We start from the raw sequence: 19,160 nt of genomic DNA on the forward strand, positions 1-19,160 counted from the left end.
TCTTCTTCTTCTTCTTCTTCTTCTTCTTCCTCTCTCTCTCTCCCCCTCTCTCTGTCTTTCTCTGCCTTTACCCCCTTCTCAACTCCCCTTCCTATACCCCCAAATAAACTATTCCACAGTAAAGAGAGAGAGAGAGAGAGAGAGAGAGAGAGAGAGAGAGATTGGCTGGGAACAAAGTCCAGTATGTACATGCATATGCATGTGCGTGCATGTGTGTGCATTCATGTGCATGGGTCTATGCATATGCATGTATGTGCATTGTGCAAGTATCACAGTGAAACACATTAATATGTATAATTCATATGTGCTAGGGAATCACAATAACATGGAAAATATCAGAAATGATTGTTTGCTATCCAAGCACAAATCAGCTCCACTTCATTTTTGACAGATATTCTGTAGCTCTAAGTTTTTTTTATATTATTTCCCAATAGACTGTTTATGATGCAATCATGAACAAAAGAAAGTGAAATGTATTTTTTCATTTTGCAACGTTATTCATTGTTTGTCCACTAAGTTTGTCCTTGTATCTTCATGTTCCTCAAGCAAGCATGTATTTTAAATATGTTTTGACCTGATATTTACAATGATGATCTGCAACTTTTACAAGAAATTGTCACCTTACTTTTGGAAATATTTGTCCTAAGATACAGGGATAGAATAAAACCAAAGTATCTTTGATAAATTGGTGCGTTTGGAAGCATTTAACTTCGTAAGGATGCTAAACTTGACTGAGAACTTGTCTCTTACTTTGGTTCTCTTTGGCAGAGCGTCACTCATGAACAATGGCTCCAACCCATCAGCAGCCGTGAGAAGAATTATGTTCGGATGTTTATATTGCATTTGGGTTGTCTCTAAGCTACTCATAAAAGCCTTAACTTTGTGGATTTAATATCAATTTCATAGAAACATTAAAAACATGTATGAACTAATGAAAAGGCGAAATATGTAAATGCATCCATTAATTCAGCATAAATGAAAGTGACTTACTTCCCCCCTTTTTATTGGATGTTTTATTTATTTACATTTCAACTGTTATCCCCTTTCCTGATTTCTCTCCCAGAAACTCCCTATCCCATCCCCCCCTCCCGCTCACCAACCCACCCACTTCTGCTTTCCTGCCCTGTCATTCCCTATCGTCTGCTATATATATGGCTGGAGCCATGGGTCCCTCCATGTGTACTCTTTGGTTGGTGGTTTAGACCCTGGGAGCTCTGGTTGATTGATATTGTTGTACTTTCGATGGGGTTGCAACCCCCTTCAACTCCTTCAGTCCCTTCTCCAACTCTCCCATTGGGGACATCGTGATCAGTTCAATGGTTGGCTGCGAGCATCTGCCTCCCGTATATGATAAGCTCTGGTGGAGTTTTTTCTTCTTGATGTCATAAAAAAAGAAAAGAAAAAAATCCAAAGTCATTTTTACTTGTTGACATAGAAATATACCCCCAAATAGGAACAAAAGTAATATATATTTTTAAAATCTTACAAAATTTAAAGGTATTAATACAAAATATTATAGCTTTACTATATAGACATTTGAACCCGAAATGTAACCAGTATATCTTTGTTTTTCAATAACTCCAGAACCAAAACAGAAATGCTTCTGATGTCATGAATCATATTTCAACTGTTAGTTATACATATTGTGTTTGTGTGTAAATATAATTTGTATAGCTATGCAATAAACTTCCTAAGTGAGTCTGCACCAAATGTGAAGTTAGAAAATGTTTGGATTCTCTACCGTAATGCTTTTATTTGTTTGTTTTAGACTAGCATATATAACAACATAATGCATTCCACTGTGCTATCTTCATACTTTATCTTTGTTTATATTTTTCTGATTTTTATCTTCTAACTTCAGTCACAAAGCCATATAGTCAAAGGATTTTGGAAGTGAAAGAGTCCTTTAAGATTAATTGTCTACTAGTTAAATGTTTTCTTTAGTCATAATTTGGATAAGGCTTGAGTCACAGGTGTAAATGTTTATTTATCTGGCAGTACAATGAAGTTCTGGTGAATGTTATGTTTTACTGTTGTCAACCACGAATTCTCCGTTTAAACATTGCCCATGTTTTAATTGGGCTATTTGTTTTCTTGATGTCCAATTTTTGGAAATCTTTATATATGCTAAATATTAGAGTTCTATTGGGTATGCAGTTGGTAAATATATTTTCCCATTCTGTGACCTGATGTTTTGTCTAAATGACAGTGTCCGTTGCCATACAGAAGCTATTAAGTTTCATGATGTTCCACGTATAGTTGACCTTACTGTCTGTGCTATCAGTGTTCTGTTCAGAGAGCTTCTCTTTCTTTCTTTCTTTCTTTCTTTCTTTCTTTCTTTCTTTCTTTCTTTCTTTCTTTCTTTCTTTCTTTCTTCCTTCCTTCCTTCCTTCCTTCCTTCCTTCCTTCCTTCCTTCCTTCCTTTTGGATGGGATACTTTTAATTATTCTTTTAATTTTGCTGGGATTACTTGGGCTTGTTTAAATTGTTTATCTAATCTTAACTTTACTTTGGTAGCTGGTATATACTGAAAAGTTACCCATTTCTTTTAGATTTTTCAATTTGATGGAATGGAGGTTTTTAAAGTCTGTTCTTATAATTCTCTGGATTTCCCTGGTATCTGTTGTCATGTCTCCTTTTTCACTTTTAGTTTTGCTAATTTGGATAGTCTCCCTCTGTCTTTTAGTTAATTTAGATAACAATTTTCAACATGATGAACTAACCAGTACCCCNGAGCTCTTGTCTCTAGCTGCATATGTATCGAAAGATGGCCTAGGTGGCCATCACTGGAAAGAGAGGCCCATTTGACTTGCAAACTTTATATGCCCCAATACAGGGGAATGCCAGGGCCAAAAGAATGGGAACGGGTGGGTAGGGAAGTGGGGGAGGGTATGGGGGACTTTTGGGATAGCATTGGAAATGTAATTGAGGAAAATACGTAATAAAAAAAAAGATAACAGTTTTCAATCTTACTGATTTTATCAAAGAACCATCTCTTTGCTTCATTGATTTTTTTAAAAATATTTTTTTTCTATTTTATTCGTTTTTATCTCTGAGTTTGATTATTTTTTGCCATCTACGTTTTTTTAGGTGTAATTTCTCCTTTTTTGTTGTAGAGCTTTCATGTAGACTTGCAAGTTACTATTATAAGATCTCCCTTTTTTTTTTAATGTAGGCACTTAGTACAATAAACTGCCTCTTAGAACCACCTTCATTGTGGTTCATAGGTTTTGGGTATATTGTACTTTCATTTTCATTCAATGCTAGTAAGTTTTTCATTTCTTTCTTAATTTCTGATTTGACTCATTTTTCATTCAATAGTGAGTTGTTCAGTTTCCATGTTCAGTTTATATTCTTTGTTTTTTGTTTTTGTTTTTGTTTTGATTTGGTTTGGTTTTTTTTTGAGACAGGGTTTTTCTGTATAGCTCTGGATGTCCTGGAACTCACTTTGTAGACCAGGCTGGCCTCCAATCAGAAATCCGCCTGCCTCTGCCTCCTGAGTGCTGGGATTAAAGGCATGCACCACCACGCCCAGCTTCAGTTTATATTCTTTCTGTTGTTTTTTTGTTTTTTGTTTTTTGTTTTTTCTGTTCTTGTTGATACTCAGCTTTCATCCTTGGTGTCAGATAAGATGAAAGGTGTTAACTTAATTTTTCTTGTATCTGTTAAGACTTGCTTTGTGTCCAAGTGTGTGGTTACTTTTGGGAAAGAAAGTCCCATGTGGTATAAAAAAGAAACTATGTTTATTTGTGTATGAGTGAGATGTTCTACAAATACCTGTTAACCCCTTTGACTTAGCACATCATTTAACTCTATCATTTCTGTTTAGTTTTTGTCCGAATGACCTGTCCATTTGTGTGAGTGGAGTATTGAATTCACCCATTATCACTGGATGAGTGTCAGTGTGTGCTTTTACCTGTAGTAGTGTTTCCTCATGAACTTGAGTCCCTTCTGTTTGCTACATAGATGTTTAGAATTCAGACTGTTGGTGTTAAGAGTTATCAATGAGTGGTGTTTGTTGGTTCCTATTATTTTGCTGTGGTGTTGTGTGTAAATGCCCCTCCCCTTCCTGCATCTTTGATTTTCTTGTCTGAGAGTATTTATTCCTTGTAATTTAAACTTGGCTGAATTTTCCCCAGTATCTTCTGTAGAGCTAGATTTATAGATAAATATAGTTTTATTATGGAATGTCTTTCTCTTTCTATTATGATTTAAAGTTTTTCTGGATATAGTAGTCTAGGCTGGCATCTGTGGTCTCTCTGAGTCTATAGAACATCTGTCTGGGCCCTTCTGGATTTTAGAGTTTCATTGAGAAGTCAGGTGTTGTTGTAATAAATCTGTCCTTATGTTATTTGTTCCCCCTTGTGGCTTTTAATATCCTTAGTTCTGTACGTTTAGTGTTTTGATTATTTATGCCAAGGGGAATTTCTTTTCTTGTCTACTCCAGTGTTCTGAATATTTCTTGTACCTTAATAAGTAGCTTCTTTAGGTTGGGGAAATTTTCATCTACAATGTTGATGAAGATGTTTTCTGTGCTTTTGACCTGGGTTTCTTTTTCTTCCTCTATGTAGTTTTCTATTGTGTAGTTTTGGTCTTTTTTATAGCGTCCCAGATTTCCTGACTGTTCTTCGGTACTTGGATTTTTTTTTTATTTAATATTTTCTTTGACTGAGGTATCCATTTCTTTAGTCTTCAATGATTCAGATTCTCTCTTCCATCTCTTGTACTCCGTTAGTGAGTCTTGCCTCTGAGGTTGACATTCGTATTCCTAAAATTTACACTTCCAGATTTCACTCAGTTTGGGTTTTCTTTGGTGGTTTTATTTCTATTTCCATGTCTTAAAGTGTTGTCTTCATTTCTTTCCACTATTTGTTTGTGTCTTCATAGATTTTATTAATGAATATATTCATATCATCTTTAAGGTCCTTAAGCACATTCATAATGACTATTTTGAAGTCCTTGTCTTGTGTTTCAACTGTGTTGCATTTTTCATGGTTTGTTGTAGTAGGTTTGCTGGGCTCTAGTGGAGATATATTGTCCTGGCTGTTTTAATTGCATTTGTACACTAGCATCTAGGTATCTGAGTTTGGGATAATTTTAATTCTAGTTGTTGATGTCTTATCTTTGTAGGGTGGCTTTTCTGTTTCTTGGTTTCTGTTGTCCTCTCTGGATCTTAGAAGACCATGTTCACTGTGGGTCGCCTGGCAGGGAGAGCTTCTGAGTCTGCCAGGTGTGGCCACTATGTGGCCAAGGCAGGGAATGCTTCTAGGTATTGGAATCTAACAGGAAGAAACTGAGATGGGCTAGAAGGACTGGGAGCTACGAGGGCACAGGAAGGTGGGAAGACTGGATCAGCCACCAGGATCTATGGAGTCCTCATGCAATAAAGGGAGAAAGGGAAGAGAGGTGCCTGCAAGTAGGCTGCTATGGGGCTAGGGGTGAGGCTGGGAAATTGGAAATGGTGGACAGGAAGCAGAGTGAAAATTGTCTGATATCCAGGCAGAGAAGCCAATGGGTATTCAGGGAGAGTGACTCTGGATGTTGGAGGCTCAGACAAAGGGGCAGAGTGAGGGAGAAGGGCTGTAGGAAAAGATCTAAATAGCCCCTTGGGGATTGGGGGAGAGAGGAAGCAGAGGCTTCAGCCTGTGGTCTGCTCTAAAGCTGGGGAGAAGCTAGAGAGCTCCCATTAGAGGACAGGAGGGAGAGTGCAGTGCACCTACCTAACTCCCTGGCCAGCAGAGCCAGCATGTTTCCAGAGTTGGTTCTTTTTGTTTTGAAGACAAATCCTCATCATCTGCTGGGTTAAAGAAAGTATTTGAAAATGTGTTTTGAGATAGCCCATGCCAAACACCCACTTTGTATTTTTAAATGCTAGAAGTTTCACAGTATTTTCCATTTATGTCTTTGGGTTCTCTTAGAGATGAATGAAATTTCCCCACTTTCATTTTTTCTGTTACCACCTAGCCAAAATATCTACCACTTGATGAGTGAATCCTAGAGAATATGCTCATGATTCTATATGATTGTCCTGTCTGTTTCCGTTCTTCTTTTGAAAACTGCAGCCCCCAGCTGTCGATGGTAACTAGAAACCACACTTTGGATTCAGTTCTTGTTGTTATTTATTTAACCAAAGAACATCCAGCTTAGTCTTCTTGAAGCAAAGTACAGCACTGGCTGAACTGATTTCTGTGAATAAAAAAGTTTGTGCACAGCCTAAACAAATGCAAAATAGTTATTTGTTTTAAATCAAATCAGTAAAAGTTAGCGTTCTATAAAACTTCCCTTAACTTAAATCCTTCTGAGCTTGCCTGCTCAAACATAAGAACCTGCCCAAACAGAAATGCTTGTATTTCATCATTTCCATGAGAGAAAGCATTGACATAGAAGGGATCAAACACTGGTTTCCAAACATAAGGTTCCTACTTTGGCCCATTTTGCATCTGTCTCTTCTTATCCTGAACCTTGTGAGGAATGAATGGTGTAAGAGGATGCTTCTCTGCCTCCCCAGAAATGAGAAACGTTCCTGGAGCCTCATGTTACAGAGCAACTAGTGAAGCTTTCCAGGCTAAAAATAGGGATGGCGTAGACAGTTTTCTCTCATCTGTTCCGCTGTTCTTAGATTAAAGGTAGATATGTTCCACTTCAACTTAGAGTAGGTGCCAGTTAAACTTGCTGACACACTAGAGGATCTCTATAAGCTTGTATTTGGAACTCGGATTCTTTCCACCAACCCCTTTCATTGTTGGTGAGCCAACTGCTCATAGGGTTGTGTTGTAGACTCAGTTGTATATGAATTGTATCAGAATTATTGATTGAAGCCCTTCACAGTGTGACAGTATTTAGAGACAGAGGACATTTAAATCTTAAGTTAAAGAGTCATGAATGTATCATTGATATTCTTATAAAAGGAAAAAGTTAAGACATGGAAAATATACAATTCAGGTACCCCTGTGAACACCGGGAAAGAGGATGTGTGGACAAAGGCAGTAACAGCCATGAAGAACAGCATCAAGATGAGAAGCTTTAGGGGAATCAGTTCTGAAGACACTTTCATTTTGATTTCCAACTTCCAAGTGTGAAAAAGTAAAACTGCACAGCGCCTGGTGTCTCCAGGGTCTTCATTATGAAAAGAAGGGAGACTTTCACAACCCTAGCTCTGCCTGTTCACAAAAATGACTGGTGGGATTGGAAGATAAGTGTGGCGTTTCTGTCTTGACTGTCAAGATGTGGTAGTCATCCCTTAGGGCAGGATGGAGTTTACACTCCTCAAGGAATATGAGGGACTGAATGGGATTCTGGAAACAAAATGTTCTTTACCATAAAGGAATAGAGGACTGATGTTCTCTTATTCTAACGCTCTATTGTAGTGTGAGCAATGCCGGCCGCAGATGTGCATCTCACCTGTTAAACAGACCGGCAGTACCTTGCCTCACAGAGTACTCATCCCTCCTCTGATATCCTCCTCTGCCTTTCTAAACCTTGAATGCTTGACCTTTGGTTCCTTTATCGTTATCTTCAATAGTATTAACCCCAATTTAGATTCCCTAGAGGATAGAGCAAGTATAATGATATTTATCTCTAAAGAAGCAGACATGAAGACAATAGTTTGCCTTTGTATTCTTTGTGGAGCAGAGATCTTTCAAAAATATATTAGCAAATATTTTAATGGAAACACTTTTTTTTTCAGTGCTGTGTATCAAACTTAGTGCCTTACACTGAGGAACAAGTCCTCTACCACTGACCTATACCCCAAGCCAAATACTAACACGTACTATGGGCACTTGGAGGTTTGGGTCAGCGCCGTGGACAACCCTAGATCAGGAGATTGTTTCAGATGGAGAGTATTAACACAGCCAATACAAGTTGCTACTGTAGTTTATGCTTAAGACACTTTAAAAAATGTTCCAGGTAGCCAGATTTTCAGTATCTTCAAAAGAAAAGAAATATTTTTTCTGTACTTTTAGCGATTTATCCTAAGAAAGATGTCTAGTTGCAAGCTTTGAGGAAACTTGAAGTATGCTTTTATTATTATAGTGTTCAAAAGAAAATGAGCCACATAAAAAGTTTAGGTTTAGAAAGACCTCTAACAAACACATTTTAGGAAAACTATATTTCCTCTGCCTCCATTCCAAAGATAGGTATACATTATTTCAGTTACAATATTAAACATATATGTGTATTAACTTCAAAAACTAAATAACTCAAACCGGGCATGGTGGCGCACACCTTTAATCCCAGCAACTTGGGAGGCAGAGGCAGGTGGATTTCTGAGTTCAGGCCAGCCTGGTCTACAGAGTGAGTTCCAGGACAGCCAGGGCTACACAGAGAAACCCTGCCTCAAAACAACAACAACAACAACAACAAACAAAAACAAAAACTAAATAACTCAAATTGTATCTAATATTTACCCGAGGCTCTCTGATTATCAAAGCATTTGAAATTTGATCTTACTGTCTGATCTACATTTAAAACAAGTAGTGGGATAAGACTAATATTGCAATAGTTATTTTGAAAACATCACTTGATGTTTTAGTCAGTCATTTAAAAAATTCAAAGCACAAACAAACAAGATTATAATACCATAAATTCCAATGCAGGTTCACAAACACCCTTACTTTGTCATTATGTCCAGAGCCCCAACATGTCTGTACAAGCCATTTTGTTAGCACATACACTGGAAAAAAACATCTTCAGAGAAGATAAAAGAGACACAGGCTGCTTTTTGTGTCCCAGTTCTTTTTTCTCCCTCAGTCTTTCCACCATTTATCTAAAGTTAAACCACACACACAAACACACACACACAAACACACACACACACACACACACACACACACACACACACACCATGGTGCTCACAAAAAACGTGGCCTTTGAGTCAGAAATTTTGCAACTCCCCTAATCCTTTTCTTAGATTAATATTTCTAGAAGGCAATTTGTTGATGACTGTTAAATACGGATTTATGTTTATCTCCTGATCTAGTAATTCAATGTTAAGAGCTTAAAGAAATATTTTAAATGCATAAATATGTGCATACTGTTCACCATAGTGCATCATTTGCAAAACAATGAAATGAAAATTAGTGGTGATGATTTTAAAAGATTTAGTTGGTCTCATTGAAAGCAGAGAGTGAAACTGGCATAATAATGGTGTAAAAGCATGCCCACGAGGGCTTGGGAGATGTCTCAGTGAATAAGATTTTGCTGTTCAAAAGTGAGGACTTCAGCTGCTTGGAATCTCAGCACTGGGACAGCAGAACAGGTAAACCCCAGGGCAACCAGGCTAGCTGGATTATCTGGAACTGGCAAGCTTTAGGTTCAGTGAGAGGTTCTGTCTTAATAAGTAAATGGAGAGAGCTCAAGGAAGATATCTAATGTCAGCTATTGCCCTGCATATGCACCGGAACTCACATGCATGCGCCCCCTGCCCCAGACACATACACGGATACAGAGACAGATACACATAGACAGACATAGATCTCTCTCTCTCTCTCTCTCTCTCTCTCTCTCTCTCTCTCTCTCTCTCTCTTTCATACACACACACACACACACACAAACTATACACATATAAATTAAAGAAAAGAAAAGCTCTAACCTCAGCCTCATTGCAGAAAGTTTTGGTTATTTTTAAGTTTAAAATTGAAGGCTGAAATCCAAGACGTTTTAAAGTGGGGATCAAGATGTATAATTTTAAGAATCCTTACTAAATAACTGATTGTGCAGTTTCTTTCCTACGACAGGCAAATTTCTACTTATAGGTAAGGTACTCTCTCATGAGACCCAGCTTTTTGAAATGTTGCCAGATAATAGAAATATGTAAATTTGGAATTTTTCCCACTTGAGGAGGAGGTGTAAACAGAGTGATTCTGGGGACAGGCTTGGTTCCATCCTTGGTGAGTCCTGCTGTGTTTCCTGTTTATCCATCAATGCCTATTAGGTGGGTGCCTTCACTGTTTCCAGGTTGGCACAAAGTAGTCAAATCATACACTTGACCCACTAGGCTTTTTCACAAACAGACACAGAAGCAACAGAACTTGAGAGCTACCTATCTTTCTATAAGGGGCTGCAGTCCTTGCTGCCCCTCAAACAGTCAACCCACATACGATGTCCGACTTTTGAGGTGTTATGGTTTGTAGGGTGAATTCAACACTGCTTTCTCCAACCATAGCTACACATAGACATCTCTGGCCTTGCTTGTTTTTTTTGTCTTTGTCATGTGACATTGCATCCTTCATCCGTATTGGATAATTAAATTATTGGCCATCAGTGGATTGATCTCTGCCTCTTCCACCACCGCCCCAGAGTTAAATACCATGGGTATAGATATTAACCTGCTTTTGTTCACTAGCACATCTCAAATATAGAGAAGAGTACCTGGAAAATAATTAATATCTAATCAGCAGCATCTGTTGGAGAATGAATATGTTTTGCTACCTATTTTACAGATAAAGAAACTTGGATTTAGAGGGGTGTTTGTGTGTGTGTGTGTGTGTGTGTGTGTGTGTGTGTAAATTTTATACAGCTAGTCAGTATAATGGGACATGTGTTTCCACAGACTTGCAAAGATGGCTCAGATGTTCCCCCAAACCCATCCTGGGCAGCTTACTGTTGCCTGTAGACTCAGCTCCACACAAATTCAATGTCTCTAGCCCTCAGAAGCACATACATACCCACAAACACACAACTAAAAATAAAATAAATCTTCAAAATACAATATTGGTTCCATAGAATCTTTAGGAAGTTGGCAATTTGGGGGTGCCTGGGTTTTCCCCCCTTAGGTTAATGTATAGGCATAGAAATAATCACCCATACATAGAAACAACAGCACATTTACTCATACTCTGTAGTGGACCACATAGTACGCATATGTTGTGCATAACCATGTGAACTGTGCAGAAGAGCTCTGTCTGCAGAGACAGACTGACTGATTAGAAGTACAACACTGTGAAAAAGACTGGCATTCTGCAGGTCCAGAGGCTGTTGGCCTTATCTCAGGCCAGGTATAGGCCTCCAGAACAGCCACTGCTTGCTCTCCTCTGCCTCTAAACTAACATCTTGTGACTAGTAGATACAGACTGTTAGACCATATCAACCTACCAGACCACTGGCTTCTACTGACTCAAAAGTTGAAGATAGCATGCACTGTAGAAAGCTTCCCCCATCTTCCTGTCACTCTGTATGATGTAGCCATCAGTGAATTTGAAACTTGCCTCGATTGATGACATTTTTGTTCTGTACTGTAAAACTATAAAACTTCATGAAACTTCTTCCACACTGGATTGTGGAATTTGTTTCTGGGTCATAGTCACTGGTAATGACTCCAGAATAAACTATCACTTGTTCTTTTGAAGATGGGAACTGTATTTTTTGCATTGACAACAGAATGTGTGTGTGTGTGTGTGTGTGTGTGTGTGTGTGTGTGTGTGTGTGTGTGAATGTATACAGGTATGTATGTGTTTATAAAATACAATGTGTATGGTCACCTACTTAGAAGACATCAGAAAGACTGGCAAGATACTGGTAAAACGTATTAAATGTGTTAGGTACAAAAATGTACATCAAATATAGAAATATTATCTACTGAATTATTGAAAGTACTAATTCTTGAAACTGCTAATATAATGCATAATGCAGAGAAAAATAGTAATGCTGTCCATAAAAATAATGCCAAATAAAAGCCTTGACATTTCCATCTAAAACTTTAATGTGTCAAATTCATCTGGCTATTGATCCTGTTTACCAGTAACTTTAAAATTGATATCAACATTTTAATAGTTGAGACTGCTGAGATGTGCCGCTTGCATTCAGAAATACAACATAAATGGATACACAGGAGGTGGGGGATGGGGTAGATGAGTGTAAAGCCATTTATGTCGGAAAATGCCACAAGGAAACTTGTGTGCTAACTTAAAAAACAAACAATAACAATAAAAGAAATAGTAGCATATCCATGAGAAGAGTGACGATTGTCAAGACAACGGGAGATTTCTAAAACTGCGATGACAGGAACGCGGGGAGTCAGCGCATGCTCACACGAATGAATATCACCAAATGCAAGGTGGACACTCATGGTGTCGTTACCTGGGAGACACACATACACTCCACACACATCTCACAATTCAATCAGCAAGGCGAACTGCCGCCCTGATTATTCAGAAACAGGGAAGATTCAGACAAACTTGCTCATAGAACCTCCATATTGCTTCCTCCTAAGCTCCTCTCCTCCCATGGCCTCTCGCTACCAGACAGCTTCTCTTTACTCAGGGCTATAAAATGTGAAGCTGTCTCCTGTCTCGCTCAGTCTTTGTTTCCCTAAGATGTCGTGTGTCACATCCTGTTTCTGAGCTGGCTGATCTTCAGTAACAGATTCCCACTCGTATTCACACTTGCTCAGCTCCCACTCACTGTTATTTTTCCTGCTTAGACAATTACGTCTATTTCCTAACAGGCATCCCCTCCCCCGGCAGCCCACCCTCACTGAGGGCGACACAGTTCTAAGGTTCACACATCTGATTATATAAGTCATCTCCTCAGAATCCTTACTAGCTCCATTTGCATCCATTACACAATGAATCCAAATCTTTCGGTTTGTGTGCAAAGCTCTCCAGCCGTCTTGCTTGAGGCTGTTATTCTAAATTTATCTCTTCCTAAATCCTGCCTTCCACCTACACCAGAACATCTCACCTGTCTCTCCCAGGTTTTTATCTACTGATACTACCTGATGAAGACACTGCCAGTACCCGACACCGTTTCTGCTCTTGCCCGGGAACTTCACAGACTATAAACTGTTTCCAATCTTAGCTTTTTAAAGTGGTTTTCAAAAGTTGACTGGAATTTCTTCTTTTCTTTCTTTTTATTTATGTATTTTTTAATTCCTTGGTCGACTATAGTAGCTGGGGAAAAAAGTTTAAAGTTTTTCTAATGTTTGAACAGTAGGTTTATTTGCATTAGATATTGTTGTTTATCTCTTCAAACACGGTGCTTAATGTACATGCTATTATATACATTCTCAATGAATACTTATCGGGTGAAATACACACACACACACACATGTTAATTACTAGTAAAATCATAGAAAGTGTTTCACTAAGATTGATGGGCAGGCATCCTTTATTTACTTTCTCTGTTAAAACCTTAGTTTCTTTTTAGAAGCAGAGGTCACCAGTCACCAATATCCACCATATTCATTCCACAGGGTTTGGGGAAAATTATAATAAGTGAAAGTAGACTTTGTGAATTGAATTACAAATACAAACTTCCTTTGTTTCTCTTAAATAGAAAACAAAATGGTTTGGGCTAAGAAAAAACAAATCTGCGTTGAAATCATTATCTAAGAACTACTTCTGAGTACTTCAACCCCACATATGCCTTGTTAAGAGTTTCATAAAATAGTGAAGTTAATTGAGTTGAAAATAAAGTCAGGCATTTCTAAGTAGATATTTAACACAACTGGCACCAGACCTTTATTGTGATAAATGAAAGAAGTTTTGTTGTTTCTTTCCCAGAGAGAGAGTCTACCCTGTGTAGTCCAGGTTAGCCTTATAGTGTATGTGTAATACAGGGTGTTCTCGGGTTCTCTACCTTCCTGCCTTAACCTTTCTAGGTTAGGATTATAGGCTAGGCTCCCTCCCATGGCAACAAATGAGTTCTTGGTAAAGCAGATGTACTTTGAGCCCCACTCAATCTAAAGGAAAGTTGTATGGATTTTACATAATCTCTCAACAGATTTTTTAAAAAGGTTTTAGTAATCATTCCAGCGAGTCAAAAAACATTCACCCACCCAGTAATTGTCACCCTAAAGAGACATAAATAAGACAATCAAAGTTGTTAAGATTTTATGCAGCACCAGGGCTGGATCTGAATTAAATTACTTAAGTCTCAATCAGTACAAGAGGGAGCAGAAATACATGTATGCATACTACCTGTGTGATAGTTATCCAACATCACTAAAGGCATTATAAGTCATGGTAAAGTTTAGTGATTGTAAAACAAACAAACAAAACCACAACCATCATCACCACATAAACAAAATGAAATAAAACAAAAGTCCCCTCTGTGTTGCTTGACACTGCAATTGAAAGACTAATTCCATCAGTCGAAGAGTATACAAAAGAGCCATTTGCTGTCTAAAATATCACAATAACGGCCCTGCCATGCCTGGGGTAAGTAGTAAGAGATTTCACAACCCACCCAAGAGAACAAACCCAGTGCCCTTTGAGAATTGTGCGCTCAGATAAGGGCAGTGGGAAATAAGTAACTCTCCTGCTGTAAGGATGCACATCCAAGGACACAGAGGAAGCAGAGCTACTGAATGTGGGGTTTGTTTCTTTTTTATCATCTCACAATGAGATTGGCCTTCAAACTGCAGAAGGTGCAACAAATACAGCCAGAAAAGGGCTGAGGCCCACAGGCATCAGAGGCGCAGAGAAGGGAAGTCTCAATACCTTTGAGTAGCTTTCAATTAGTGGGAGGTTAATTTCCTGCAACCAGAACCATGGAAACGTGTTGGGAACTAAAAAGGGGGCCCTGGGGAAGAGGGAGAAGGGAAAAACCCACACCTCACCAGAGTTTTACCTATTCTCTGGTCTGTCAGGGGGTGGGGGTGGGGCTGCTATCTACCTTCCACTCATGCCCCAGTGAGCATCTAAGTCTCTGACCCACTCTCGGGGGGGGGGTGGCAAGGGGCAGCCCTAACTGGGATTCCCTGGTCTACTTTGCTAAAGCCCCAGGGTTATAGGAGAGAGGGATGAAGGAAGAGTTTCCCAACACCTGCGAGAGTGAGTGCAGCGGATCTTGATGAGCAGAGACTCTATGGTTTTAGAGTTTTATTATAGAGAGGCAGGGAGAAAGAGAGAAGGGAGGGAGGGAGGGAGGGGGGGGAAGGCTAGAAAGAGGAGAGAGGAGTGAGAGAAGTGAGAGGTAAGAGAACAAAGGAGTGAGAAAGTAAGAGCAAGAAGTAAGAGAGACAAGTAAGAGGCCGAGGTGGGGCTGAACAGCCCTTTTTATGGTCTTCACTGTTGCTAGGTAACTGGGGAGGCGTTTAGCCTGAAGGTCAGAAGCTTGGGCCATTGCCTATGTGACTTCTAGCCATGCTTCTCTTGTGGGGGCTCAGGTGGGGTGGTAACTTAGGCAGGGTCCAGAGTTCCAGGAGCATAAGGGAACACCTACTGTGTCATGAAGGTGATCTCAGCTCAACTGGAGACCAGCCTGCAATTCCCCACAGAAACGTGAGATAGAGGGAGTGACTAAGGAGGGAAGGCTGTAGATTGGATGCAGCCAATCTTGTTTTCATGTTGCTTACTTGGTTCTCCATGAGCCAGAACAAAAATATTAGCTGCAGATCATGCCCAGGCCATGACATACATTAGTGGGGTGTCTGTCACTCAGCCACATTCCCAGTGATCTGATCAAACGGGGATGCATCTACAGTCAAGATCTAGGCTTGCCCAAGTCTGGGGGAGAGAAAGTCCCCCAAACAATAATATGTTCATAAACGGAGACAACTATGGGTGTCTGATGCCCACTCCTAGGCTGTTACTTTCCCAGGAACATCAAGTAGAAATCATACAACTGTCATAGATGTCACATCTGTGAGGGCCTTATACATTAATCAGTCCTAGTCTTAAGCAGGTTACGGCAGCAATTAAGTGTGCTTTATTGTAAGTGATAAATACATAAATGAGAGACACATCTGTCTGCTCAGAAACAACTTGCCCACAGAAGGGGTGGGGGTCTTAAAAGAAAGGAACATGCAGATGCTATACTCTGCCTTCGCCTCTGATTTGCTGAAAACGTTGGGGAAAGTGAGGAGGATATGGAAGTTTGTCCTTCCATCTCTTAGAGTTGGCAGGGTATACAGGAGAGAACAAATTAGATGTGTGCTAGGCAGCTCTTTCTGCTATGTAAAATTTCCATGGAAATCATTAGATAGCAAGAAGGGAGAGGATGAGGTCCAAACACTAGATGATAGCTCCTAAGTCTGACCTTTTAAGACGGAAACAGAGAAGATCCATGGTCAGCAAGGAAATGAAGGCCTCAGTGATGGCCCAATACAAGAAGCCAGGCCAATCAACGAATATCGGCATCTGTACTGCTTACATTGAGAAAGTCTTAAACGGGAGAGGAAAGGGCCTCTCCTAGGCTGACTCATGAGGCTATAGGAAGGGAGGTAAATGGGATCTGTCTCAGCTCTGTGGAAGCAGAGAAACTGAGTAACAATATAGCTTGTTGACCCTCCTTGAAATGACTGCCACATAATTTGAGGGAATGAGAACTTGGCTTGCTCTGAGACAAATGTTGCACCATCTGAGGCAAGGAGTGGGAAATCAGTCCCCAATAGCCTGGAGGATAGGAGCCACTGAGACTTGAGGGACACTTGGTCATTGTCAGCTGATGTCAAGGACTGGAAGACAGTGGAGGAGTGAGAGGCATTGTTAAGAGCTCTGTGTGTGTGTAAGGCAGAATCTGATGCCCAGTTCACCAGGCCTGATAGAGCATTCAGGATGAGTAAAGAAAGAAGTTAGTTCACAGGAACCAGGGACTTCAGTGATTGGGCCAATCCCCAGGGTAAGGATAAATTTAAGGATGTGGGAAAAGCTCTGGTGAATCCAAATGATTTAGAACAATATAGAAATGAGAGTCTAAGGTGCTACATGTTCAGAAGAGAATGGAAAGAAGGAAAAGCAGGTAATGGGACCTAGTTTCTTTGAATTACTCAAAGCAAATGTGACAAGAATGTGTTTCATCTGAGTTTGCAAGGGGGAAATAATGGGGAGCAAAATTCTGGGTTTGTGTGTATTTGGGAGATATATACTGGACTCCAGCAGAAATCAGAGCCCATGTAGCACTCCATAGCCCATTTAGTCCTTCCCTAAGTCAGGAAGCAGACGTCGTCACCCAAATATTAGCCCTCTGCCCTCAGGTCGAGTAGAGGCCTGCCCATTTCAATCATACGGAGTCTGGTCACAGGGGAGCCAAAATAGCCTGGAAATAGCTAAAGCTGCCACATTCTTGTAAAATATTCTGATATTCTACATGCCTGGTCCTGATCATGGCCTCGATAGATTGTTATTAACAAGGAAGTACATAAGTCTACCTGTTCCATATGGGATTGGAAGGGATACTATAGAAACCAAGCCTGTCAGCTATGTATGAAAATACACTACAGGTCTCCAAAAGGATCTCCATGCATGCAAACAATGAATAAAGCCACCATTCATCCAATGTATATCCAACTGAGTGTTAAGTATATGTGCCCAGGGACAGCTAACACTATCGAGGCACAAGTCACAACCCCTGAAGTGGAGAACTAGCTTCATGACAATCAGTTCCAGTGGTACTTCCACCTGCCTTACCACTTTACAGGGGATTAAAAGCATACTGTTAAGGCAGCAGCTAAAGGAATCTAAATGTAGAAATCAGCCTGCACTTGTAGAAGACGACACTCTTAGAAAGACAAAAGTTTGATTTGTAAAACAAACAAACAAACAAACAAACAACAACAAAAACAGGACCAGGGTAGACTGCCCTGCCTCTCTTTGAGATATTAGCCAAAGAGGTCCTTGAGCATCCCCACTAATACAAGATATTGGTTACACAGCAGAACCAGAATTAAGTCTCTATTGCTGAAGACTCAGAATGCTCTACAGGCAAGATATGCTGGAACATAGCTCTCTGATGGCTGGCTTTGTTACTAAGAGAAGGTGCTCAGCTATCCCACAGCAAGTGAGGGGTAACTGTTGCTGACAGCCACATTTGCTTATGGCATTCATGTGCTATGCTATCTACATGTCAGAAAAGTCTCTGAGGGCAAGAATGGCATACCTGGCAGGACTACTATAAACTTAATGGATGTGAGACAACTATGAAGAAGGGAACTCACATTTGATCCTGGAACCAGCACAGAACCCACATCTCAGAAGGTGCTAAGCATCAGTAGAGAGGTTACTGCTATTGTTTTGCCAAGTGGCTGTTACATTATTGTCAATTTGCCTTTTAAACATTTGTGCATATGCCCATAGATCATCCATGCTGTCAGTCTCTGCTCATGAAGAGAATCCTTGCTGCTGTGGGCAGCAGTCAGACTGCTGAGAATAAGTTATTGCTGTGGTACAGTGACTCAGTACCCAAACCTAGGCAGAAGAAAATAATTCCCTGGAAAATCCGAAGGCACATCATGGAAGGAAGAGAGAAACATAAGAGCCAGAGATGGGGTTAAAATACAGTATATTTCCTATTTTGAAACATTCTCTCTTGAAAGAAAAGAAAGAAGGTTGCTCATGAAACAGACAACCAACTTAAGAAATCAGAAGAAAGTGTTAAGACTCACACAGACCCTCCCCATGGCTTCTTGGGGAGATTCTTCCCTGCAGGTTGCATGGGAATCTATGATTTGTGACTCGTCACCTATTCTGGGGTGGATTGTATGAATACACAGTTGGCTGAGAGTCACCAAGGCTCCCATAAGTCAGTAAATCCTCATTCATAGCCCTGTCAGCAATCTCAATAAACTCATCAATTCGAGCTATACTCTACATTTCAAAGATAATGTGTTCCTTAAAACTATTATTAAACTGAATATCTACTTTATTTTGGTGTCCATCTTGAGGTAGTTTTACTAACTGTGGGCTAAGCTTATATTACAATTCAATATAAAATATATGACATGTTTTGATAGAAAAATATTTATCTCATGGCTTCCCTTGCATTTTCACTTTGGAGTGTTCATTGTTTAAATATTTGTCTATATTGCAATTAATTGAAAGGTAAGAGGGTATGAGAGCAGACATGTAGGGTTTGATGAACCATGGATAGAAATGACAGCACACTGCAGCTAACAAAATTAACGTGATCTACCATTCTTATGCACACAGGTCCTAGAGAGACACAGGCATGAGGAAAGACTGCTGAGCTATCAGGGAGAGGGCCTCTGAAGGGGACAAGGAAGGGGCTCTTGTGAGAGGATCCAAGAAGCAGCCAGAGACTCAAGGAAGGCGCCACATGCTCAAGAGCTCAAAGAATATTCTTAACAAGCTCTCTTGAGTGTGTTGAACAGTATTTTCGTTTTATCATCCAGCTGTGTATCTTATGCTTTTAATCCTCAAATACATTCACATAAATCACATCTCTATAAAGAATACTTACAAGTGTAAATTGAAAAAATA

General features: G+C 39.8%; 1 long non-coding RNA gene across 1 annotated transcript in view; it reads right to left on the reverse strand.

Moving 5' to 3' along the window:
- Positions 1–1,279: 1,279 nt before the first annotated feature.
- The window catches only part of LOC115032119, a 48,090-nt gene continuing 30,209 nt past the window's right edge, over positions 1,280–19,160 (reverse strand). The window contains exon 3 of the long non-coding RNA XR_003837752.1: positions 1,280–1,375. This is a non-coding gene — a long non-coding RNA (uncharacterized LOC115032119). The remainder of the gene's footprint in view (positions 1,376–19,160) is intronic.

The sequence above is a fragment of the Mus caroli genome, chromosome 10 (assembly GCF_900094665.2).
Source record: "Mus caroli chromosome 10, CAROLI_EIJ_v1.1, whole genome shotgun sequence".
NCBI lineage: Eukaryota > Metazoa > Chordata > Mammalia > Rodentia > Muridae > Mus > Mus caroli.